We start from the raw sequence: 23,747 nt of genomic DNA, 5'->3' as shown, positions 1-23,747 counted from the left end.
CCTGCCCTGAAGGCAACGCAGCAGCAGCCAGGGCTCCACAGCGGGCCAAGCCCCTGGGCCTGCCCACAGATCCTCTGCTCAAACCCTCGGAAATCCTGGCCACCCTCCTCTGGCACCTCCAGCCACTGCGGCCAAGCCTTGCTGCCACTGCTGCAGCTTCAGCGCTGGCTGGGCCTGCACTGCCACAGCTGCTGGGGAGCACCACGGCACAATTCCACTCTGGGGCTCACTCACACCCACACTCTGGGCTGACTGCGACTGCATTGCTGCAAAATGTACCCATTTTGGTTCTTTTAAATCTTCTTTCTCTCAGGCTCGTTTGTCTCTGCCTTGGGGAAAGGAATTTTAAAGGTTTTATTTAAAGGATGTTACACCACTCAACAGAGATGAGTTCAACATCTCCACAGACTGGGAATAGCCCAAAAGACACCCACAGAGATAACGACCAGCAACAAAACATCAACGCCCAGCAGCAAACAGCAACCAACAGCTACCCCAGACACTGCCCCCGCACAGCTGGAGACACCTGGTCTGGAAAAGGCTGAGAAGGAAATCCAGGAGTGTGGAGCTAATTAACTCCAGAGGGGAAGGAATCCGGATCTAATAGGAAACCAAATACTAAAAACTACACCACTTGGAAGCAATGAACATTAAACCAATGGATTTAGATTGGTTCAGACTACATAAAGTTTAGGAAAAAACTAATAAATCTCACGTGTCATGGAATGATCTTCTCTGCACACTCGGGCTATGTGTGGATGGAATGATGTGTGCTGCATATCTTTGCCAAAACCAAGTAATGCCTTGACTCTCTAACACTAAAGATATTGTTGGAGGGTTTTTGTTTCCCCCGCAGTTTCAGTGACAAGAATACAACATGAGAATCGTTTTTCAAAATAATCCTACTTTATATGGTTAGGTAGGTTTGGGACAGAAGTGTGAGAATCAAGTTTTGCTATGGGTTTTTCAACGTTCACCTAGAACTGCTTTAAAGGTGACCGTTTAACTCAGAAACAGTTAATAGTTTGTTTAAATATTGTTTAAAAAACAAACAAAAAACCCTCCCCCCACCTAAAACCATAACAAAACAAAAAAACAACCAAACAAATAAATAAAAAACAAACAAAACCCACCAAAAACAACAACAACTAAAAAGCAGATTCTGGGGGGTCTGGGGGGGGCTGCATGGCTGCTCTGGAAGAGAAGCTTCATTCCAGGTAGCCACGAGAGGAGCTTTAGAAATGCAAATTAACCCTCCTGGGGCAAAGCCTGGACAATGTACCTGGGTCTTCCTACCCGGGGCAGGAATTGGGCTGATTCCCTCTGCCCGCTTGCACAGATGGAATTTGCACAGCTAAAGGCAGAGCCCATGGTGAGCATATCTGACTCTGCAACAGAAATTGGTACAGCTGCAAAAGGAAACAGCAAATGGAGAATGTTGTGGATGCAGCTCATTCAGCAGGTGAGCGAGGGGATGCAGGTGGCAGCCAGGCCTCCTGATCCAGGAATGCCTAGAGAAGGACAGGGAATGAGGGCACTCAGAATAATTCCAAAACCAAACAAGACTCAGTAAGAAAAAACCAGAGTCAATGAGTCAATCTGCGTGGAGATAGGGCCAGGGACTTGTAGAGAAGGAAGTAACGGGAAAAACCATCAGTTTCAGAAAATAGAACAAACTGACACGGACTGCTGCTCAAAATTCCTCTAAATTCATGAACTTTGAGAAAAAGAACAAAGACTTAACAGAGCCGTGAATATCGGCTGTTCTACAAAAGTGGGAATGCACATTAACGAGGACATGCAGTTGGCGGATCGGGAGGTCTGAACCGTCCAAATACCTCAGCCAGTGGGCAAAGGGAGAGAGAGAATCGGCCAGGAAAATGAAGATAAAAAGGAGGCTGCGAACTACAACAATGGCAGAGAGCGCACGGCAAATGCCCCACGGCCTCTCCCTCTGCTCAGCAATAAAGTCACTTGTACAGGACTCCTCTGTCTCCTCTGGGCACAGAAACCTCCGGCCACGTGAATGTCCCCGCACAGCCCCGGGCACGGGGCAGCCGCCTCTGTCCCGGCCACAGGAACCGGGCCGAGCCAGCGCTGCTCCGGCAGCGGCTCCTGCCGAGGCAGCGGCCGCAAGGAGACCGCGGGCAGCCGCTCCCGCAGCGCCCTCACGCCAGCGGCAACACGCGCCGGACACGGCACAACGAACCCGCCTGAGCCCCCTGCCGCCCCCGAGGCCCGCAGCGAGCCCCGAGCCCCCGCACAACCCAGCGCGGCTCCCACCTGCGCTGCGGCCGCCTCCCAGCTCCGCCGCCACCGGGGCCCTGCCCCGCCCCGCTCCCACCAATCAGCGCGCCAGAACTACGACTGACGGCACCGTCGCCCAATCGCAGCCGGGGGCGGGCTCTGCACACGGCACAGCCTCGCCCCGCGCTCTCAGGGTCCCCCGGGCTGCGTGAGGGCAGAGCCGGAGATGAGGAACAGCCCTGGAACGGGCCCGGGCCCGAGCCCGAGGGGGATTGAGCTGAAAACACAAACAAACTTCTCCGCACCTCCCGCCACGGCTTTCCCGGCACTGCGGCTCCGGTGGCTCCGGCTCAGCGGGAAGCCAGGAGCCTCACTTCTCATACCCCTGATTAGGAGCATCAGTGCATCGCTTTGATTTCCCTCAAATAGGGAAAACCGCCCCAAAGCCCTGTGGATGAGTGGGGGAGGGGAGAGATTTCTGACAGAGAACTCCAAAAACTCAGAGCAGGATAATGAGGAGTAAGTGAAGAGCCTTTAATCCAGCCTTCCCCCACGGCTCCCTCCTTCCAGCTGCACCTCCTACCCCGGCAGTGCCGGAGACAGGGAATGGGGCCGTGCTCACTTCATGCCCCGGGGCTTCTCCCTCTGCTCAGGGACAGGAGTCGTTCCCCTGCTGCACCCTGGGCTCTCTCCCACCGGAGACTTCTCCAGGAACTTCTCCAAGCTGAGTCCATCCCACGGGGCACAGCCCCCCTCCAAGTGCTGCAGCGTGGGTCACTGTGCCCCGGGGTCAGTCCTGCCAGGACAGGCTGCTCCAGCGGGGCCCCTCTGGCCACGGGGGCACAGCCTCCTCTCAGGCATCCCCGTGCTCCAGCGTGGCTGCTCCGGGGGCTGCAGGGGGATCTCTGCATCCCCATGGATCTGCAGGGGGATCTCTGCATCCCCATGGATCTGCAGGGGGATCTCTGCAGCCCCATGGATCTGCAGGGGGATCTCTGCATCTGGCACCGCCGTTTTTGGAGGCGCCAGGAATAGGCTGAGCTCTGCCTGAAGCTCTTCTCACATTCCCCAAACCCTTCCCGGCACAGGGAGGCTTTTACCTCCTCACAGCTCCCCAGGCTGGGTTTGCAGCCCCTCCTCGTGTGGGATCTCTGGGGCTTTTCCTCCCCATTGGATTCCTGCGCCGTGGAGCTGTTCCAAATGGCCTCTTCCACGAGGTTCTGTGGCAGGGATTTGTTCTCCCTGGTCTCTGTCCACAGCTCAGTGCCTGGGGGAGGAAGACAAGGAGAGGAAGAGACAGGGAGAAGGGAAAAGGCAGGAGGAGAGGAAGGAAGAAGGAACAAGGGAGGAAGGAGATGGAAAAGGAACGTGAATGGATGTAGGACAGAATGAGGAGAGGAAGGAGGGCAGAGAAGGAGAAGATGGGATTTGCCTCCATGCCAGAGGGAAGGGGAAGGAGATCCCCCCAGTCCATCCCTGGCAGGATGGCGTTGGCAGTGAGGCTGTCCTGCAGCGATGCTGGGCTGGGAGATGGAGCAGCAGGGAGGGGAAAGGGGCAGTGATTCCTCCTGCCCTGCCTGGCTGTCCCAGTCTGGAGCGTCCTGGCGCTGCCGAGGCCCTTGGAGCGTCCGGCACTCAGGAGCCCGGAGCTCACGGCTGCTTTGTAAAGCTGACAAAGTCGGCAGGATGGGTCTGGGTATGATCTCAGCAAACTGGGTTTATTGGTACAGGAACAGGGGACAGAGCTGAACAGGGTCCAGGCACAAAGACAGGGTGCAAGCTGAGGGCACAGGGGGTTTTTATATGGGGTAGTGAGGGTGGAGCTGAGGGTCAGGGTCCAATGGATATGGGGGAAATTGGGGCAAAGGAGGGGTCAAGGGTCGGGTCAGCTAATAGGGAAACAGGGGCAGAGGAATGCAGTAAACTGGGGCCAATGGAGGGACAGAGAGGGAGAACATTCTAGGGGCTAACCAGAGATGGGTAATAGGGGGTGAACTTGGGTAATTAGGCCAACGGGCCAATGGGGTAACATAACTTTCCATAAATCAGCATGTGCCTGCAAAGATCTATGGGAGAAGCAAGCTTCTCACCATAACCTTGAAATCTATTCTTCTCTTTGGGGACCAGTCCTCCATAGCTGTGGAATTGAGACTCTGATGGTAGAGTCCTGGGCCTCCACACCAGTGCATCTTTCTTTTCCTTGCAGCCTCCTCCTCCACCGCCCAGACAAAATTTAGGATTGACAAATCTGGCTTAGGAGAGCAACAAGGGGTGAGCACCTTGGGTTTTGTGATAAAGGAACCTCACTCTTTAGAATTTTTAAAAGTTTAATAAGGAATAATAAGGGACAAATCAGTAACAGCGCTGGGTGTTGGCAATGGCCAGAGGCACACCGGTTAACCACAGCAACTCTTCTTGTCTACTTTTTCCATTGTATTGTTCAAATACATATTCATAATGATTATACATATTCAAACATTTCTTTGAACACATTTACATGTTCCAGGAATTCTTTAGGTTGGTTTGACCCCCAACTTGCCTTTTTAGAGCACGTGCAGGAATCCTGGATTGCTGTTTTGAGGGTTGTGTGTCACTGCCTCACAAGGGCCCCTGTTCTGTGGTTTCAGCAGGTGACAGTTATTGACAGTGGAAGGGTCAGTGGCAGGGGCCTCATCACATCCCTTCCTTAGATGTTATCTGACCATGCAGACGGTTTTAGCTACTTCCACAAGTACTTTAAACCAACATTAGCTATTTCACAAATATCTCTGACTCATTCTCAGTATTGTCAGTTAGTTACAAAAATAAAAGCATTAGTTCTTATTTCACAATTACGGCTACTTCTGCAAAAGTTAACATTATAATGCACAACATCTGGCATCCACTTCAATATTTTGCAAAAGCCAAAACTATAATGTATGTTTTTCACACTGTCCACAAACTAAAATATCATCCATAAATGATGTTCTGAGGATATGAGCTACACAGGGGCCAGGGCATTGGCCACAAAAAGCTGACAAATTATACTATAGCAAAAGCAGTGAAAAGTGATTACAAACTGTACTATATCAAATTTGTTGTGATTAAGAATATTTTGCAGAAGTCAATACATAATAGCAAAAACCAGCACTACCTAGTTATTTATAACAAACCCAGGGCAGGTTTTTCCCTTGCATGGAGCACCAGGGCCTTCCCCGGGCCCCTTCTGCCCTCCTGCAGAGCCGGTGGCATTTTCCAGCACACACAGTTTGTAACCAAGAGCCGGGTGCAGCCGAGAAGGCTCCAAGCGCCTCCTTCCAGGCTGACTCTGCAGGTGCCGAGGCTGCTCTGGGCTCTGCCAGGGCTCTGCTGGGGCTCAGCTCTGGGCCAGGCTGGGCCCGCTCTCCCCTCACATTGCTCCGGGCAGCTGAGTCACGGCGGGAGAGGGAAGGGACACGTCAAGGGAGTTGAGGTTTAAGAGCGTTTTTATTCATAAAACTGCCATAACAAACAGGCTGCTCTAACTACCATAACTAACTAGCAAAGCTAACTACCCTAACTAACTACCAGTGCTAACTACCATGACTAACTAGCAATGCTAACTACCATAACTAACTAATTGTCCTAACTACTGTAACAAGAAGCTGTCCTCAAGTGCTTCATCTGCTCTGCTGCTCCCTCAGTTGCTTTGCTGCAGTGATCAGAGGGGTCAGGCTGGAGAGAGGCTTGGCTGATGATAAAAATGGGTGCTGTCCAAAGGATAAAAAATAAAGAAATGAACTGTTACTTTCCAGAGCCAAGTTCCTGTTGCAACAGGACAAAGGGAAATGGTTTGAAACTCAGGAGAGGGAAGCAGGCTCAGATTAGATCTAAGGAAGAATTTTTTAACCAGGAGAGTGGGGAAACACTGACAGGAGGTGCCCAGAGATGTGGGAGGTGCCTCCTGCCTGGAAACATCCAAGCTCAGGTCAGGCAGGGCTCTGAGGCCCCTGAGCTGCTTGAAGATGTCCCTGCTCGCTGTGGGGCACCAGGTCCAGATGAGCTCGAAAGGAGCCTGCCAGGCCACAGCAGGCGAGGATTCTGCTCGCTCTGCGCGTGGAACGCAGCGAGACTGGAGACTATCGGAGGGGGCCCCACAAGAAAACCCCTCCCTGGCGCTGCTGCTTCCCCTGCAGCCCTTGGCTCTCACCTGCAGCAGCTCCTGGGCAGCCCAGCGCCGCTCCTCGTCCGGCTCCAGGCTGCACTCGAGGAAGTCCCGCAGCAGAGCCGACAGGCGCCGGGGCTCCTGCAGCTGCGGGGTCCCGTTCTGCCGGATCAGAGCGCGAGCCTGCAGGGAAAGCAAACTCAGTGCTCTGCCAGCTTCCTTCACACCCACACGGGCTCACATCCACCCCGGGGCCTCAGCCCCAGCTCCAGGGGCACTTTCCTCCCTGCCAGAGATGCTGCTCAGAGCTCATTTTGCTATGCCAAGCAAAAAACCCAAATCCTGCGGCTGCCACAGCCACTGCAACATCCAAATGATCTCGCCTTGAGAGCCAGTTTCATTGGCTGGCTTTGTTAGTAGGAACCTCCATCAGAAATAGCCCATTTTGCTTCTCCAAATATGGACACCAGCTTTAAAAGCCATTTTCCAGATTCAGTGTGGTCTGCCTGTGTTATTTCAGAGGATTCTTCCATCAAGTGCATCTCTGCAGTGCCACTGACACTCAAGTAAATGCATTCCTGATGCCCCATCCCAGAAACTGCCAGGCAGGAAACAGGAGGTTTGTGATGCTGAAAGCTCAGGCTTGGTGACATGGAAAAAGTAGCTTGGACTAGGAAAGAAATACATTAGACTATGAGGATGTTAAACCATCATCTTCAGGTTTTAGACAAGTTTCCCAGTGAGAAGAATCAGGGGAGAAATCATCTTGCAAAACCTCTTTTAGAAACTCCTGCAGAAATCTTGTTGGGTTTGGGGCTGGGATTTGGGGATGGTGTGGGGTTTTCTTGCAAGATAACATTAGAGCTGATGCACTTGCTTCATATTTCCAGGTCATCCTCTCAGCTAGAAGAGCTGCAACAATGAAAAGCCCAAAGCAAATTGTTGCTGGAGACTGCAGAAAATTCATCTGTGTGGAGGCACAAGTCCTCTGGGAATTCCCTTCCCATGTGCAGAAACCTCCAGCTGCTGCTCCCAGTGCAGGGTCCCCCTGTGCTCGCAGCCTCTGCAGCCCCTGGAGAATTTGCCTCTTACCATGGCCGCCGTTTCCCTGAAGTAAGGAGGTTCTCCTTCCACCATCTCGATGGTCACAATGCCAAAGGACCAGATGTCCACCTTGGGGCCATAAGGAGATCTGGTCACAACTTCTGGGGCCATCCAGTGAGCAGTGCCCACCATGGAGCTGCGCTGGTCCTGCTCAGGGCTGAGCTGAGCGCAGAGGCCAAAATCAGCTGAGGACAGAAACAAACCCTGTCAAAGGCAGCTGCAATGAGGAAACCAAGCACAAAGATTCCCCACGCTCAATCTGAGAGTGCAGTAGTGAAGTCAGCTGGAAAAGTCCTCAGGGCTGTAGCCAAGGAAGGATGGAACTGGGCCCTTCAAGAAACCCTCAGCTTTCCTGCAGTGGCTTTTACTGATTCCCTTGGAGCTTTAGATTCCCACTGCTGCCCCTCTGGAAGGGCCATGGCCAGAGCAAAGGCACTGCTGGCCCCCTGCTCCTCTCCTGAGCTCTCTGCAGGGGCAGCCGCTCTCAGCTGGCAGCAGGGGCCGGGCAGTGCCCCCAGCAGCCCTTGTGGGGCTCTGGCCCTCCCTGGGAAGCAGCCCCAGCCCCGCAGCCCGGGAGCGCCGTGCCTGGCCAGGAACACCCACCCAGCCTGACAGAGCCGTCCATGCCCAGGAGGATGTTGGAGCTCTTCAGATCCCTGTGGATCACCCGGTTGGAATGGAGGAAATCCAGGCCCTGCAGACACTGAGAGAGAACAAGAAACACGAGGGCAAAAACCAATGGCTGGAATATATCACACCAGAAAGGACAGCTCAGAATTCTGCCAGCAGCAGCTTTGCTGTGACAGGCCAGGAGTGCAGTGCACACAAGCTCCAGGCAAACAGCTCAAGGCAAAGCTGAGAACAGCAAATCAAATCCAAAGCAGACAGAGAGTACCACAACAGCAGGAGAGAGAACAAGAACAGAGTAGAAGTGCAGTGATGCTGGCAGGCTGTTCACTGCAGAGGCTCTTCTCCAGCTCATGAAAACAACTCAGAAACAAAGCCCTGAGCATGGAGCCACTCCTGTTCTCACGCCCTGTTTGGAAGGACCATCATGTCCCAGCCATGGGAGTGACAAGCAGGATCCCTCACCTCCCGACTGACAGCTGCCATCTCTCCTTCAGCCATGCGTGTCTGTCTGACAACGTCCCGCAAAGTTCCTCCATCCATGTATTCCATCACCAGCCAGAGATCTCCATCAACAAGGAAGCTGGAAGAGGAAAACAATGGCATGGAGATGAAAGTGCAGAGCTCAATTTCCCCATGGAAAAGCCTGGAGTGGAGTTTTGTTTCCAGGCCACTTGTCAGTGAGGACAGAATCAGATGGAGAGACATTCCTGCCAGGCTGCCCAGCCCTTGGAATCTGCACAGTCTAAAGGGGAAGGAGACACCTGTGAGAAAGGAGAGGCCTTAGATGGCAAGCAGGTGAAAAATGCAGTTTAGCAACAGCCCAGATCAATGTGGAACCACAACACTTGGCCCCAGCTGGTTCAGCTTCTGAACTCATCAGTTCCACCATTCCCTCCAGAACAAGGCAACACAACTGCCAGGGTTATCCAGGGCAGGAGGCCATGCAGCACTTGGGACAAAAGCAGTCAGAAAACCTTTCAGAAAGTCCCTTCAGAAACAGGCAAGGCCAGTGAAAAATGGGCAAATGAGGCATTTCTGGAAACAAGAACTTGGTCTTACTGGCATCTGTAGCAATGGAAAAGGGCTGGGAAGAAGAAGCCAAGGGAAATAATTTCTGCTGTGGTTTATCAGCACTTGCTGGGAGACACAGCAAACGGGGTCAACTTGAAGGAAAAACCAAAGCAAAGCAACAAAAGCCCGTGGAGGGAGTGAACTGCCAGGCTGTTGGTTTGGGAAGATGTGGCTGGGTCAGGCATTTTCAAAACAGGCTACAGACTCCGGATGCCAGGAAAGGTTAACGCAGGGCCCGGGCTCGGGATCAGAGCTGAAGCACTCACCTGTCCAAAGAGTTGACAATGTTGGGGTGCTTCTTGTCCTTCAGGAGCAGGATCTCATTCACAGCTCGTTCCCTGTTCTGCCCTCTGAGACTCATTTTCTTGATGGCCACCTGAAGGGACATTGCAGCCTTTAACTGGAGGAGTCTGTGGCAGGAGGCCACAGCAAACACGGAGAGAGTCTTTGTGGAGCGACGGAGCCAGGCTGTGCCAAACTGCCTTGGGATGGGACACAGAGCTCAGCAAGGGCCATTCCCACAGCCCATTGCTCTGCCAGCTGGGGGCTGCTTACAGGACACATGGCCAGGGACATTTGGCCTTGCAAGCTCTGCAGAAATGGTCCCTCAGCTGTCAGCCTCAAAGCTCTAACAACATTCTCTGCACCTACAGTCTTCTTAAATGGCCTCAACACTCCTACTATTATTATTCAAACCCATTTTGCAAGCAGGAGGTAATTCTGGTTCTCTGAAAACAGAGCAAAATAGCCAGGAACTCCTTAGCAATTCTATGGGATTTGGTCATGATTTCAGATCCAGCTGCTCTGTTTGGGATTGCACAACAAAGCAGACACGCACACCCATTGCTCAGGTGATCCCTGTCACAGGCTGTCACTGACACCAGACCAAACACAATTTCAGGGTTTAGGAGAGAGCTTTGCTCTGGACATCCATCTCCTCATTTCTCTCCCTCTCTCTCTGTGAACAGCTGAAGTAGGACTAAAACCCCAAATTGAGCCCAAGCAGGATCTCTGCCTGATTAGGCCTTGAGGTATCCTTTGAAGATAAAAGGCAGGATGGAAATAATATTGTTATAGTTTAGCTAAGAATAGCTAAATAATGTTCCTGTCTAAGGTTGGGATGAAGATAAATTGGGCCTCAGTCTCCAGCAGCTGATGCATTCACACTTTTAGATATGAAGGCCAAGCCAGCGTGTCCTGCTCTGACAGACACCGCTGCCCTCCTTGCATTCCTTTGGCGCTTCAGAAGGACCAAGTCTGTCCCAGCTGTGCTCTGCAGGCTGACACTGCTCTGCCTTCAGAGGAGCAGCCTGGGCAGGAAAGCTCTGCTGGCCCCCAAAGCTGCAGCCACAGCTCCCAGCAGAGGGGAAAGCCCTGGAGAGCTGCCAGACGTGCTGGGCGTGTTGGCACTGACCTCTCCTCCAGTGGCCCTGTCGAGTCCTTTATAAACGGCTCCGAAAGCCCTGGAGACAAAACAGCAGAGAAGAAAGAAGCAGCGCTTTAGGCCCTGGCAGGGAAAGCCAGCCCAGACAGGAGATCTCTGCTGCCTGCAGCGTTCACAAACACCTGGGTGCATCGACCCTTCCAACAACAGCACAGCAGCCACCAGCCCTCTGCCATGCAAGGTGTGCAGGAGAAAACTGAGACCCAACATGAAGGAATTGGGCTGGAGAAAATCCCAATGTCCACCCTGAATTGCTTTAGTTCAGAACCTGAGGTGAGAAATGGGTGTCTAAAGAATTGGAAAAGAATCCATTTCATCCTTTTCCATTTCCTGCCTAATATCTGCAGGTTCCACAAGGGCCCTGCCATCAGGCAGGTGATGCTTTTTCCCCCAGAGTGCATCAGCTCTGTGTCTGTTACTGAATGGATGGGGTCAGCTACCTGTGCTAGAATAGAGCACTTATTAGTTCATCTCTGGTTTCTGTTTCTAAACCATTAGGTTGATAATCCTGACCAGTGGATATTTTTTGAAGGAAAATATTTGAAAGAAACCTTCTTGAGAACTGTTTTCTGACAGTCACCACATGGTGAGTTGCTCTTTTAGGCAATCCAGTTCCAGGGACAGAAGATCTTCCAGGTCCTGCTCCTTGCTGCAGGCAGGACACTGCCAGCCTCAGGGGCCTTTGACGGCGCCTTCTGACCACAGTTATCAATTCTGATTAGGACTGAGAGACAGCAGGATGGTAGCCCAGTGTCTGAAGGTGTTTGGAGCTCTCCTGACTTCTCACTTGATCCTGCACCAGCACAACACCCGGCCCTGCTTGTGCAGCAGCAGCTGCCGTGCACTTACCCTTGGCCAATCTGCTCCACTTCCAGGTATTTCTCGGCAGGCTCCTCCTCGCTCACGGTGTTCCCTGAAAGAAACCACGTGGAAGACGCTCCCTCCCAGAGTGAGACCCCGCCTTGCAGCAGAGCCACAACCAGCCCCACTCCCTGGGGCTGTGAGCCCCTTGGTGTCAGCTGGGGAAGGACAATCAATGGCTCGGTGACATTCAGCTGCAGAGCAACACTGGGTGCAGCTGATGCCCAGACACACACACAGCACCTGCTCAGGCACCCAGGAAGAGAGCAGACGTACTCAGCTGCATCAGGCACCACTCCCCTCTCCCCTCTGGCTGCCCGGCTGTGCTGCTGTCAGAATGTTCAGCCCAGGATCCCACAGCGGAGGGAGGTTCATTGTCCTCTTCCCAAGCAGAGAAAGGTTCTCCATCCTCTTCCCAAAATTCTGCAGCTTCTCCATCCTCATCCCAAAATGCTGCAGCTTCTCCATCCTCTTCCCAAAACGCTGCAGGTTCGCCATCCTCTTTCCAAGCCAGGGGATGTTTGCTGTCCACTTCCCATGCTGGGGTCTGTTCACTCTCCTCTTCCCAAGCCACAGGATATCCTCCATCCTCATCCCACACTGGGAGACGTCCATTGTCCTCATCCCACTCCGTGGGAGCTTGGCCACTCTGGTCCCACACCAGGGGACATCCACCGTCCTCGTCCCAGGCCGGGAGATGTCCCCTGTCCTTGTCCCACCCCGCGGGAGCCTCGCCGTTGCATTCCCACCCCGCGGGATGTTCGCCCTCGTCTCCCAGAGCAGCGGGAAGTTCACTGTCATCTCCCGGCACTGAGGGAAGTTCACCATCGTCCCCCAGAGCAGCGGGAAGCTCACTGCTGTCTTCCTCCTCTTTGGCCTCCTCTTCGAGAGCAGAGGGAGCCCCAGGAGGTGCTGGTGCTGCTTCTGTGCCCTGTGGACAGACGGCAGCGTGAGGGACGGGAAGTTCTATCTCAGTTATCACCTTATTTATCCTCAGCTGCACATCCAGCTGCACTAAGCAGAAATGGGGTTTGGAGCTGTTCCAACTAACAATGGGCTAAAGTCGACATTGCCACTTATTGTTGGGAATTCCATATTCCACCATGGCTAAAGCCAGCAAGCAATCCTCTGCCTGCAAAACCAGACCTGCAGCTCTTCAAAAACTCTTCAGCAGAAAAGGAGAAAACTGATGGGAATTCCTTTGCTGCTGCTGCTGCTGCAAAGACACTGACAGGAACCTTCCTTCAGCCTCCCAGGCTGGCCCTCGACTGCCACATGTTGAGCTCACAACTTGCTGCACAATTCCAAACACCAAAGGTTCCTTTCCCACTCACCGAAGGAGGAGCTGCTCGGAATCCAGACAGGAGGTGCCCTGCAGTGGGAGAGGGAACATGAACCAGATGCTGTTAGGAGAAAAACTGCCAGTGCTGGGAAATGCCACGGAGCAAGGCAACCCCAAGAGAGCATTTTGCTTTCACTGCATCCCTCCAGGAGCCACAGTCCCTTCCCACAGCAAGCAAGAGAACAAGCACAAAATACTGGGCTGGGTCAGTTCTTGGCTGGAGCAGCAAAGGGAGGGAGTTCCAGGCTCTGCTGGCACAGACTCCCTGCTTGAGGGAACAGAACCCCCCAGGGCTCATTGCAGATGCTGTGCACGCCCCACTGGCTGCAGACACCCCCTTTTTCAGCTGCAGCTGCTGGCAGGAGCTCTCCCAAAGCAATGGTGTCTTCATGGCCATTTGGTTCCAAAGTCAACTCAGCTCCAGAGGAAGAACAGAAAGCACACAGCAAGCCCAAAGCCACAGATGCTGTACCGAGGGAAAACCTCAACTTACGTGCCAAGTGGGTTAAAAAATACCCCGAATAAGCCACAGAGTACAGAGTGCAAACTGCAGCAGCCACGTGCTGGATCATTTTGGCTGTGCTGCACACGCCTGCAGCCTGTAGCCCTGCAAGCACAGAAGGACAGGGCTGGGCTGGCTGCTGAGAATGCCTCGGGCAGGAGGATCCTCCGGCAGCGAGCCCAGAGCCACTCTGGGCACTGAGGCCTCCGTGTCCCACAGCAACGGGAACACCACGGCGACGTGGCGCTGTTCCTGTGACATCCCAGCAGCAGCTCACGCAGAAACCGCCTGGAAGGTTCTCCTGTGTCACAAAGGAGCACAAAGAACCCTCCCAGGGCACAGCCCATGGCCCAAAGGATGCAAGAGGAACTCAGAAAATGCAGCAAACAAGGACACCCCATAGCCCAGCCTGAACACTGAGGAGAACAAGGACAGGACTAAAGCAAAGGAAACGTGACCTTTAGTCACTGATAGTTCTGACTAAAAGCAGCAAGCCTTGTTCCATCTGGGATCTTTGTTCTAGTTCTAAAAACAAGCAAGGTCCTCCACTCTAAATACACAGAAGGCAGGAACTGGGGACGAGGTGGGATTAGGAAGGAGGAGGAGGAGGAGGGAGAGAGGAAAAGGAGGAGCAGGAAGAGGAGGAGCAGGAGCAGGAAGAGGAGGAACAGGAGGTTCCAGTGCCCCCTGTGGCCGCAGCCACGGGACCATCGCCCCCACCTCGTCTTGCATGTGAGTGGGGAGGGGGAGCTCGTCCCAAATCTATCCAGGAGTCCCTGAGAGGGTTTTTTATTGGGGGGGTATTTGGAGCTCGCAGATTGTGGAATTGACCCCAAATATCATCTGGTGTCTCTGGGAGGTTTTGTTTTCTCTGTGTGTGTAGGTTTGGATCTTGCAGGAGCCCAAAGCTGAGCCCCTTGGGGGATCTTTGGGGGCCCACTTGGCCATTGCCCAGTATGGGCAGGGGAGGACATTGGTCCTGGGGACCGCTGGGAGAGCAGAGGAGGGGAACCCCTGGGACCCCCAGAGTGGGGAGAGCAGAGAGGGGAGATCTCAGAGCTGGGGGACCCCGGCAGACTGGAAAGTGGGGGAGCCTGGAGAGGAGGGACCCCTGGGATCCCTGGGATCTCAAAGTAGAGCATCAGGGGAGAAGAGCCCCCATGGACCCCCAAAAGCCCCTGAATCATCCCTGAGCAGGACGCCGGAGAATGGAGAACCCCTGGAACCATTGGACCCCCATGATCCCAAGGAAAGGAAATCAGGAAACCTCTGGAACACCAGAAGTGGAGAGATGAGTGATAGGGAAATCCTGCGAGAGCTTTTTGGGCTGAACCTTGACATTGTGGAGATTTTCATGGACACAAGACTCCTGCTGACTTCTACAGATGGAATTGGGCAGGAGGAGTCTCTACTCCAAGGTGTTCCCACCTTGGTTTCCCCCAAACCAGGATCTGTCATTCCCAAGCTGTGGCCAGATGGAGGAGGAGGAAAAGCCCCAGAGATCCCTCACGAGGAGGGGCTGCAAACCCAGCCCAGGGAGCTGCAGGGAGGAAAGAGCCCCCCTGAGCCAGGAAGGCGGCCGGAGATCCAGCCAGAGCTCAGCGCTGGTGGAGAAGCCTCATGGCAGGGAGAAGCCCCACAAGTGCTTGGAATGTGGGAAGGGTTTCAGCTACAGCTCCACCCTGATGGAACACCTGAACATCCACACTGGGGAGAGGCCCTGGGAGTGTGGGGAATGTGGGAAGAGCTTCAGTGGGACCTCCGGCCTCAGCAAGCACCACAAGATCCACACTGGGGAATGGCCCTAGGAGTGCTTGGAATGTCAGAGGAGCTTCAGGTGGGATTCAGAGATGATCACTCACCAGCACTTCCACACCAGGGAGAGGCCCTGCGAGTGTCCCGAGTGTGGGAAGGGCTTCGTGCGCTGCTCCAGCTCCATCGCCCATGGGAGGATCCGTGCTGGATGATCCCCAGTGACCCCCGTTGGGCAGAGCCCTGGTGACCCCTGTTCTGGGTGATCCCCGTTGGGTGGGGGGAAGGTGTTGGAGAGATTTCTTTCCCTTCTCCTTGTGCTGCTGTGATTTGGTTGGTAATAAATTCCCTCCGTGTGCCCAGGCCGGGTCTGTTGTGCCCGTGCCGGATTTGCTGAGGGATCTCTCCCGGTCCTTGTCCCCAGCCAGGAACTCTCGGTTCCATTTTCTGTCCCTGTGCTGCTGCGGGGGCAGGGACAGAGCGGCTCTGGGGGTGCCTGGCATCGGGCCAGCGTCACCGCTCGCCACGGGCACCGCTGAGATCCCGCGCCCCTTGGCACGCACTGCTGGGCTCACCTGAGCTCCCACCTGCCCAGCGCCCCAAGGTTCCCCCTCCCCAAAAAACCCCCAGCCCGGGGCTGCAGCGGCCCGCAAAGGCCTCAGCCAATCAAAACACAGCCAAAACGCGCCGCAGCCAATGAGAACGCGGGGCGTTGAAGAGTCATCAGTTGTGTGGCGGAGCCTCTGCGATCGGGTCCCCAAAAGTGGCGGCAGCCAATGAGAGCGCGCGGCGCTGCCGAGCCCGCCCTGCTCCGGACTGGTGCTGCCAGCGCAGCGCGGCTGCTTTGGGGCTGCTGCTCCCTGCCCGGCCCCGGCCATGGGGCGAGGGGCGGCAGCTGGGGCCCTACTGGTGGCACTGGTGGTGCTGGGAGCCCCCCCGGCTGCGGGCGCAGAGCTCTCGGGAGGCGCTGGGACAGGGGGGGAGAAGGGGGAAAAGGGGGCGAAGGGGGGAGCCCGGAATGGAGGGGGAGGAGGAGGGGATCCCCCAAAGGCCGAGCGGGAGGGGCCGAGGATTGGGGGGAGGTGAGGAAGGGGTGGGAGACGGTGGGAAAGTGGGGAAAAGGGGAGAGTGGGACCCCAAAACAGGAACCCAGCGCCCCCCGCCCGGACCCCACCTGCGTCCCCCGCCGGGGCTGTTCGGGGAAGGGGCGCGTGGGGGGCGCCCAGGTCGGGCCCAGAGCCCAGCGCTGCCCCAGCCCGACCTGCCTCGCCTCTATCCCCGAGCTCCCCCCTCTTCAGTCATCGCCAGATCCCCACTGGGGAAAAGCCCTGCGAGGGTGGGGAGTGTGAGAAGAGCTTCAGCAACAGCTCCGACCTAAGGGCACGCTGCCACATCCATTCCGGGAGAGACCCTGCGAGTGCCCTGATTGCAGGAAGAGCTTTATACGCTGTTCCAGCTCCATCTTTAGTGCAATACAACAATCCTCCATGGGAGGATCCCCATTGGATGATCCCCAGTGACCCCCGTTGGGCAGAGCCCTGGTTATGCCCATTCTGGGTGACCCTTGTTGGGTGAGGGGAAGGTGTTGGAGAAATTTATTTCCCCTCTCCTTGTGCTGCTGTGATTTGGTTGGTAATAAATTCCCTCCCTGTGCCCAGGCTGGGCCTGTGATGCCCATTTTGGTGTTTGATGAGGGATCTCTCCCTGTCTTATCCCAACCCAGGAACTCTTGGTTAAATTTTCTCTGCCCTGTGCAGCTGTGGGAGGCAGGGACAGAGTGGCTTTGGTGGGTGGCTGACATCAGGCAGCATCACCCAGGCCATGGGCACCCCTGAGATCCCAGTGTGGTGGTGCATTGCCCCCTCCTCCTTTCCAGGCTGCAGTGTGATCTGAGAAATGCTTGTTAGGTCTTGTCCTTGGAAACGGCACCTGGGTTTTGCTCTTTCCAAACTTATCAGAAACACTGTCTGCTCCCAGGAACTGCTAAAAGGTTCCTGTTTTCCTTATGACCAGCCTTGGAAAATATTCCTGTCTTGGTTTGGAAAGACAGGTATCTGCTTAAGGAAGGCAGGAGCCTCCCCTGAAATGGAAAATGTAAACCTCCTCCCTCTGAATTGTTATGAATTTGAAATTAAGGGGGCTCGCAGGCAAATATATGGAAGCAGGGATAAGAGTTCTTTATTAGGGAAAAAAAATACAAGGACAAAATAAACAATGCAGTAAATCCAACCAACACTGCAGAGTCAGAACACAACCTGACATCCTGTTGTTCAGGGTGTTGGTAGCAGTCCAAGTGGAAATGTGCCTGCAGTCCTCCTGGAGTAGCAGATACGGTTTTGTTGGAGCAGTGGTCCTGTAGAAAGGGTGAAGTCTTCCTCTGAATATCCAGTGGAAGAGGCAGCTGTTTCCTCTGGGAAATCCAGTGGAGAAAGCCATGCTGGTGTTCCAGAATCTCAAGATTATATCCAGTAGCAATGCTTGGCTCTCCCCTCTGGGTGGAGCATCTCACACTGGGATGCTGTAGTTCTTATCAGCTGTGCAGTGACATTCAACAGCCTATTAACAACAGATGTCTCCCCTGAGGGAGGATTGGTTGTGGAAAAGATAAGGAAAACAGAAGACAACTGCCATTCAGATGGCAAATAGAAAACATCTTGCTTGGCAGTCAGGACATTACCCACCCCTTATTCTATTTCCATCTGCATCACAATGAAACCTTACACAGAGTTCTCACTTAAGACTAGGTTTCCCTGTGGTCCACAATGGCTTTCTCCATCTTTCTGCATTACCCATCAAGTGTAACCAGGTCCTTGAGCAAAAACAATTCCACGGATGGGTTTGTCTTTGCCTGAGGTGGGATTAATCCAAACAGTCTTCCCTAAAATGCCTTTCATATGTACCACAGGAACTTTATCTCCCTCCACTGTGTGCAGGGGTTCAGACTGGGCAGGACCAGCTCAATTTATGGACCCTCTGGTGTTGACCTTCCAGGTGGCTTTTGCTAAGTTCATTTCCCAATTTCTAAAAGTCCCCCCACTGAGTGCCTTAAGGGTAGTTTTAAGTAGTCCATTGCACCCATCAACTTTCCCAGCAGTTGGTGCATGATAGAGGATATGGTATATCCATTCAATACTATGTTCCCTGGCCCAGCTGTTAAAGCCATTCTTGAAATGGGTCCCATTGTCTGACTCAATCCTCTCAGGGGTACCATGCCTCCAAAGGACCTGGTTTTCAAGGCCCAGGATGGTGTTCCAGGCATTAGCATGAGACACATGGTGAGTTTCCAACCATCCAGTGGTGGCTTCCACCATGGTCAGCAGGTAGCGCTTGCCCTGGCGTGTCTGGGGCAGTGGGATGGAGTCAATCTGCCAGGCCTCCCCATACTTGTACTTGGACCCCTGCCCACCATACCATAGGGGCTTCACTCGCTTGGCCTGCTTGAGGGCAGCACACGTCTCACAGTCATGGATAACCTGTGAAATACTGTCCATGGTTAAATCCACCCCTCGGTCTCGTGCCCACTTATAGGTGGCATCTCTGCCCTGATGGCCTGAGGCATCATGGGCCCATCGAGCTAGGAACAACTCCCCCTTATGTTGCCAATCTAAGTCTATCTTCAACACCTCTATTTTTGCAGCCTGGTCTACCTGCTCATTGTTTCAGTGTTCCTCATTAGCTCTACTCTTGGGAACATGAGCATCTACATGGTGGACTTTCACAGGTAGCCTCCCTACCCTGGTAGCGATGTCTTTCCACTCATCAGCAGCCCAAATTGCTTTTCCTCTACGCTGCCAGTTGGACTCTTTCCACCTCTCCAGCCATCCCCACAGAGCATTGGCTACCATCCATGAATCAGTATAAAGGTAGAGTTTTGGCCACTTCTCTCTTTCAGCAATGTCCAGGGCCAGCTGAACAGCTTTGAGTTCAGCAAGTTGACTTGATCCACCTTCTCCTTCAGTGGCCTCTGCAACCTGTCGTGTGGGGCTCCATACGGCTGCTTTCCACTTCCAGTTCATCCCTACGATGCGACAGGAACCGTCAGTGAAAAGAGCGTAGCGCATTTCCTCTGGGGGCAGTTGGTCATAGGGAGGAGCTTCCTCAGCACGTCACTGGTTCTTGTTCCTCTTCATCAGTGAGACCAAAGTTCTCACCTTCTGGCCAGTTTGTAATTATTGCCAAAATCCCAGGGTGATTCAGTTTCCAATATGGGCGCACTGTGTGATGAGAGCAATCCATTTACTCCACGTGGTGTCAGTGGCGTGGTGGGAGGTGGGAACCTTTCCTTTAAACATCCACCCCAGTACTGGTAGTTGGGGTGCCAGGAGGAGTTGCGCTTTTGTGCCAATCACCTCTGAGGCAGCCTGGACTCCTTCATAGGCAGCCAAGATTTTCCTCTCTGTGGAAGTGTAGTTGGCTTTGGATCTTCTGTAACTTCTGCTCTAGAAGTTGGTTGGCCTCGAGTCTCCCCAGGCATCTTCTGCCAAAGGCTCCAGGACACACCATTGTTCCCGGCTACAGAGCAGAGCATGTTCTGCACCTCTGGTCCTGTCCTGACTGGGCCAAGGGCTACAGCATGAGTGATCTTCTGCTTGATCTGTGCAAAGGCTTGTTGCTGCTCAGGGCCCCAGGGGAAATCGTTCTTCTTGCGGGTGACCAGGTAGAGAGGGCTCACAGTCTGACTGTACTCAGGAATGTGCATTCTCCAAAAACCTATCGTGTCTAGGAGAGCTTGTGTTTCCTTCTTGCTGGTTGGTGGAGACATTGCTGTGATCTTGTTGATGACCTCAGTGGGAATCTGACACCATCCATCTTGCCACTTTACTCCAGGAACTGGATCTTTTGGGTGGGTCCCTTGATTTTGCTCTTCTTGATAGCGAAACCGGCTTCCCGCAGAATCTGGATGATCCTCTCTCCTTTCTCAAACACTTCCATCGCTGTGTTCCCCCACACAATGATGCCATTGATGTACTGCAAGTTCTCTGGAGCCTCACCCTTTTCCAGTGCACTCTGGATCAGTCCATGGCAGATGGTGGGGCTGTGCTTCCACCCCTGGGGCAGTCGGTTCCAGGTGTACTGCACGCCCCTCCAGGTGAAAGCAAACTGAGGCCTGCATTCTGCTGCCAGAGGAATGGAGAAGAGCACCTTAGCATTGTCAATGGTGGCGTACCCCTTTGCTGCCTTGGACTCCAGCTCGTACTGGAGTTCCAGCATGTCCAGCACAGCAGCACTCAGTGGTGGAGTCACTTCATTCAAGCCACGATAGTCCACAGTCAATCTCTCAAGCCACGATAGTCCACAGTCAATCTCCATTCTCCGTCAGACTTGCACACAGGCCAGATGGGACTGTTGAAGGGTGAGTGGGTTTTGCTGACCACCCCTTGGCTCTCCAGCTCACGGATCATTTTGTGCATGGGGATCACAGCATCCCAATTTGTCCGATACTGCCGGTGGTGCACTGTCGAGGTGGCAATTGCACTCGTTGCTCTTCCACCTTCAGAAGTCCTGTTGCAGATGGGTTTTCTGATAGTCCAGGCAAGGTGTTCAACTGCTTCATGTTCTCTGCCTCTACAGCAGCTATTCCAAAAGCTCACTTGAGTCTTTCTGGGTCTTTGTAAAGCCATTCCAGAGGAAGTCTATGCCCAGAACACACAGGGCCTCTGGGCCAGTCACAATAGGATGTTTCTGCCCCTCTTTCCCAGTCAGGCTCACCTCGGCTTCCAACACAGTCAATCCCCGTCACCCTGGCAATGGAAACAGGTTCTGCCCCAATGTGTCCCGATGGTATTAGAGTACACTGCACACCAGTATCAACTAAGGCATCATATTTTTGTGGCTTTGATGTGCCAGGCCATCAGATCCACACCGTCTAAAAGATCCAGTTTTCCCATGCCTCTTCCTGGCTACAGGCAGGGCCCTCCTAATCCTGTTTATTATTTCTTTCCTGGGCACGCATGCTAGAGGTTCTCTCCTTCAAGGAGATCTGATAGATCATACCCAGCAGCTCGGTCATGGGAGGTTGAGGCTACCTTCACTTTACTGGAGTTCCCTTGATTAGTGTTTCCCTCGGTGAGTTGATGCACCCGTGCTGCCAGGACAGAAGTGGGTTTTCCATCCCACCTTCCCATGTCTTCCCCATGGTCATGCAGGGAGAACCACACGTCAGCCCCTGGGGTGTACCCTCTCTGTCTAGCTGGGGAATATTGGGCTCTGACTTTGGGGCTGTGACTTGCACTGGTGCCATATGGGAACTGTTGCTCCTCGCTGTGGTGGTGTTCGCAGGGGTCCCAGGATGAGGGAAGAGACGAGAATGTTGACTCCACAGAAGTCAGGCGGCTTGATTTATTATTTTATGATATATATTATATTAAAACTATACTAAAAGAATAGAAGAAAGGATTTCATCAGAAGGCTAGCTACGAATAGAAAAAGAATGAGTAACAAAGGCTTGTGACTGACCAAGACAGTCCAGACAGCTGGACTGTGATTGGCCAGTAATTAGAAATAACCACATGAGACCAATCACAGATCCACCTGTTAATTCCACAGCAGCAGATAATTATTTGTGGAGAGCTTTGTGGATAATTGGCTAGCTGAGAAAGGCCACTTCTATGTGATACCGTTGGATAAGGATAGGGGAAACAAGCTGGGGATTAAGTAACCAGTGTCCAATCACTGACAGAGGTCATGGTGACCTTCGCTGAAACAGGAAGATGGGGGAGAAAATCGCTTGCCAGAAAATGAAGATAGCCTAGGTAGAGTAGTTATAAGAATGTAAACATAGAAACAAAATAATCATTAGAGCATAGAAGTAGGTGTGGTTGATCTAAGTGTGCTTTAACCAATAATGAGCTCAGCTTTTGCAATATGTATAAGCTTCATTAACACCAATATAAATATGTGTGAGCTATCAATAAACTTTGGGATTTGCTGTTCACGCATATTGTGTGAGGCAATTCTTCCACCGTTCACGACAATTATTGTTTACATTTTGTTCCTGAGGCCTCCTGGCTTCTCAGGAGGAAAAAATCCTAAGGAAAGGATTTTTCATAAAATATGTCTGTGACACCTCACCCCTCCCTCATCTCCTTCATCTCCTCTTTGAGATTTTTAATCACAGCAGAGACATGAGCCAGCATTGGGCCATTGATCATACTCTCATCTTTCTAAGCTTGTTGGCGACAGAGCCCACTGTCTCTTGGTTGGTATCTGCATTAATCGTTGCAATGAAGGTGGTGTATTGAGATGGCCCCAGATTTGCCAGGCTCCACAACATTTACCCTGTGCACCCGACCTTGTCGGGGTCATTTTCATGCTGTCCATCCCTCCCAAAGAGTACCTCCAATGCTGCCACTTCTCTCAGCTGTTGGATGCCTTCCTCAAGGGTCTTCCAGCACATTCTATGGTGGTGCTCCTGCATGCTCTCCCTGTGGACAAACCTCTCTCTGACACTCATTAAAAGCCGCTCCTAGAGGGAAGGGGACCCTGGCTCCCTTACAAAAATCTGATTGATACCTGAGTCCTGGGTCGAGGGTCCCAAATTTCTTGCCTCACCACCATCCAGTTGCACACCTGTACTTATAAGGTCCCAGACCCAAAGTAGCCAGGTTGTATAAGTCTCATATCCCCATCATACAATGTCTTTGTGCAGATTTTGGAGATTTTTGTACATCAGGGACTCGGTGACGATCTCAACCTCTGGGTCTCCTGAGGGTTGTGAGGGCCCTCCCTTATCTGGGTGCCCTGCTTTCATCTTAGATCTCCTTGTTTCCACAGGAGTAACTGCTGCTGGCTGTGTCTGCCTTTGCAGTTCAGCTGGAACCTGGACAGTTGTAACATCTGTGGGTTCCACTGCTGCACTATTAGACTCTCCCTCTTCGAGGCACTGGGAGGGCTTCTCACGAGCTTGGGAAATGTGCTCCTTCAGCATTTGGCTCACCTCGTTTATCTCCTTCACCAGAACCCCCATCCAATCTGGGTAGTTTATAGCTGAGGTGGGCTGTGGGGCAGGGCCAGGCTCTGGGGCAGCATCCCTTGTCTTTGGGGTAGGTGTCAGGGTGGTTATCCAAGTTAATCTTCTCTTATCTCTAAATGCTAAACAGAACAAGCCTTCCAGCAACACCAGCCACTGTATGATATCGTTAGTATTTAGAGTGGATCTGAACCCTTCAAAAACTGGTAGAGCAGACCCAAAGAGATGGCTAAAGGGTTGGGAGAAGATTTCCCCTGGTGTCATTTCCTCACAGCAGGTGCTAATATTAAAGTAACCCCAAAAACATACAGTTAGTGTGTGATAGCTGTGAATCCATGTGCCTGCTTTCCAGAGGAAGTTAAAAATCCATGAATTCCTCCCCTTATTCACCCATAAAACAAACTGGATAACAGCCACAGTAGTCTTGGTTATAGGACCCATGTTTAGATAAGGGCCTGCAAATGGGAGAAATGTAGCCACAACCACATGCCACCCAAACCAAGGTAAGCTGGACCACATGATGACAGCTTAACAAGGTTTCTGTAGCAGCGTACAAAAATTAGATTACTCAAGAACTGTTATTTCCTTTTTATTTCTGTGCCCTCGAGCCTCACGTTAAGCACCAAAATCTGTCTTGGTTTGGAAAGACAGGAGTCTCCTAAGGAAGGCAGGAGCCTCCCCTGAAATGGAGAATGTAAACCC

At 53.0% G+C, this 23,747-nt stretch overlaps 2 pseudogenes; one reads left to right on the top strand and one right to left on the bottom strand.

Moving 5' to 3' along the window:
- LOC136570628 (uncharacterized) overlaps positions 1 to 15,263 on the bottom strand; it is a 98,499-nt pseudogene extending 83,236 nt beyond the window's left edge.
- The window catches only part of LOC136570616 (zinc finger protein 850-like), a 172,271-nt pseudogene that overhangs the window by 68,982 nt on the left and 79,542 nt on the right, over positions 1 to 23,747 (top strand).

Source organism: Molothrus aeneus, unplaced genomic scaffold (assembly GCF_037042795.1).
Source record: "Molothrus aeneus isolate 106 unplaced genomic scaffold, BPBGC_Maene_1.0 scaffold_35, whole genome shotgun sequence".
NCBI lineage: Eukaryota > Metazoa > Chordata > Aves > Passeriformes > Icteridae > Molothrus > Molothrus aeneus.
Note: the sequence above shows the minus strand (reverse complement) of the source record. Positions and strands in the feature narration are given on the sequence as shown.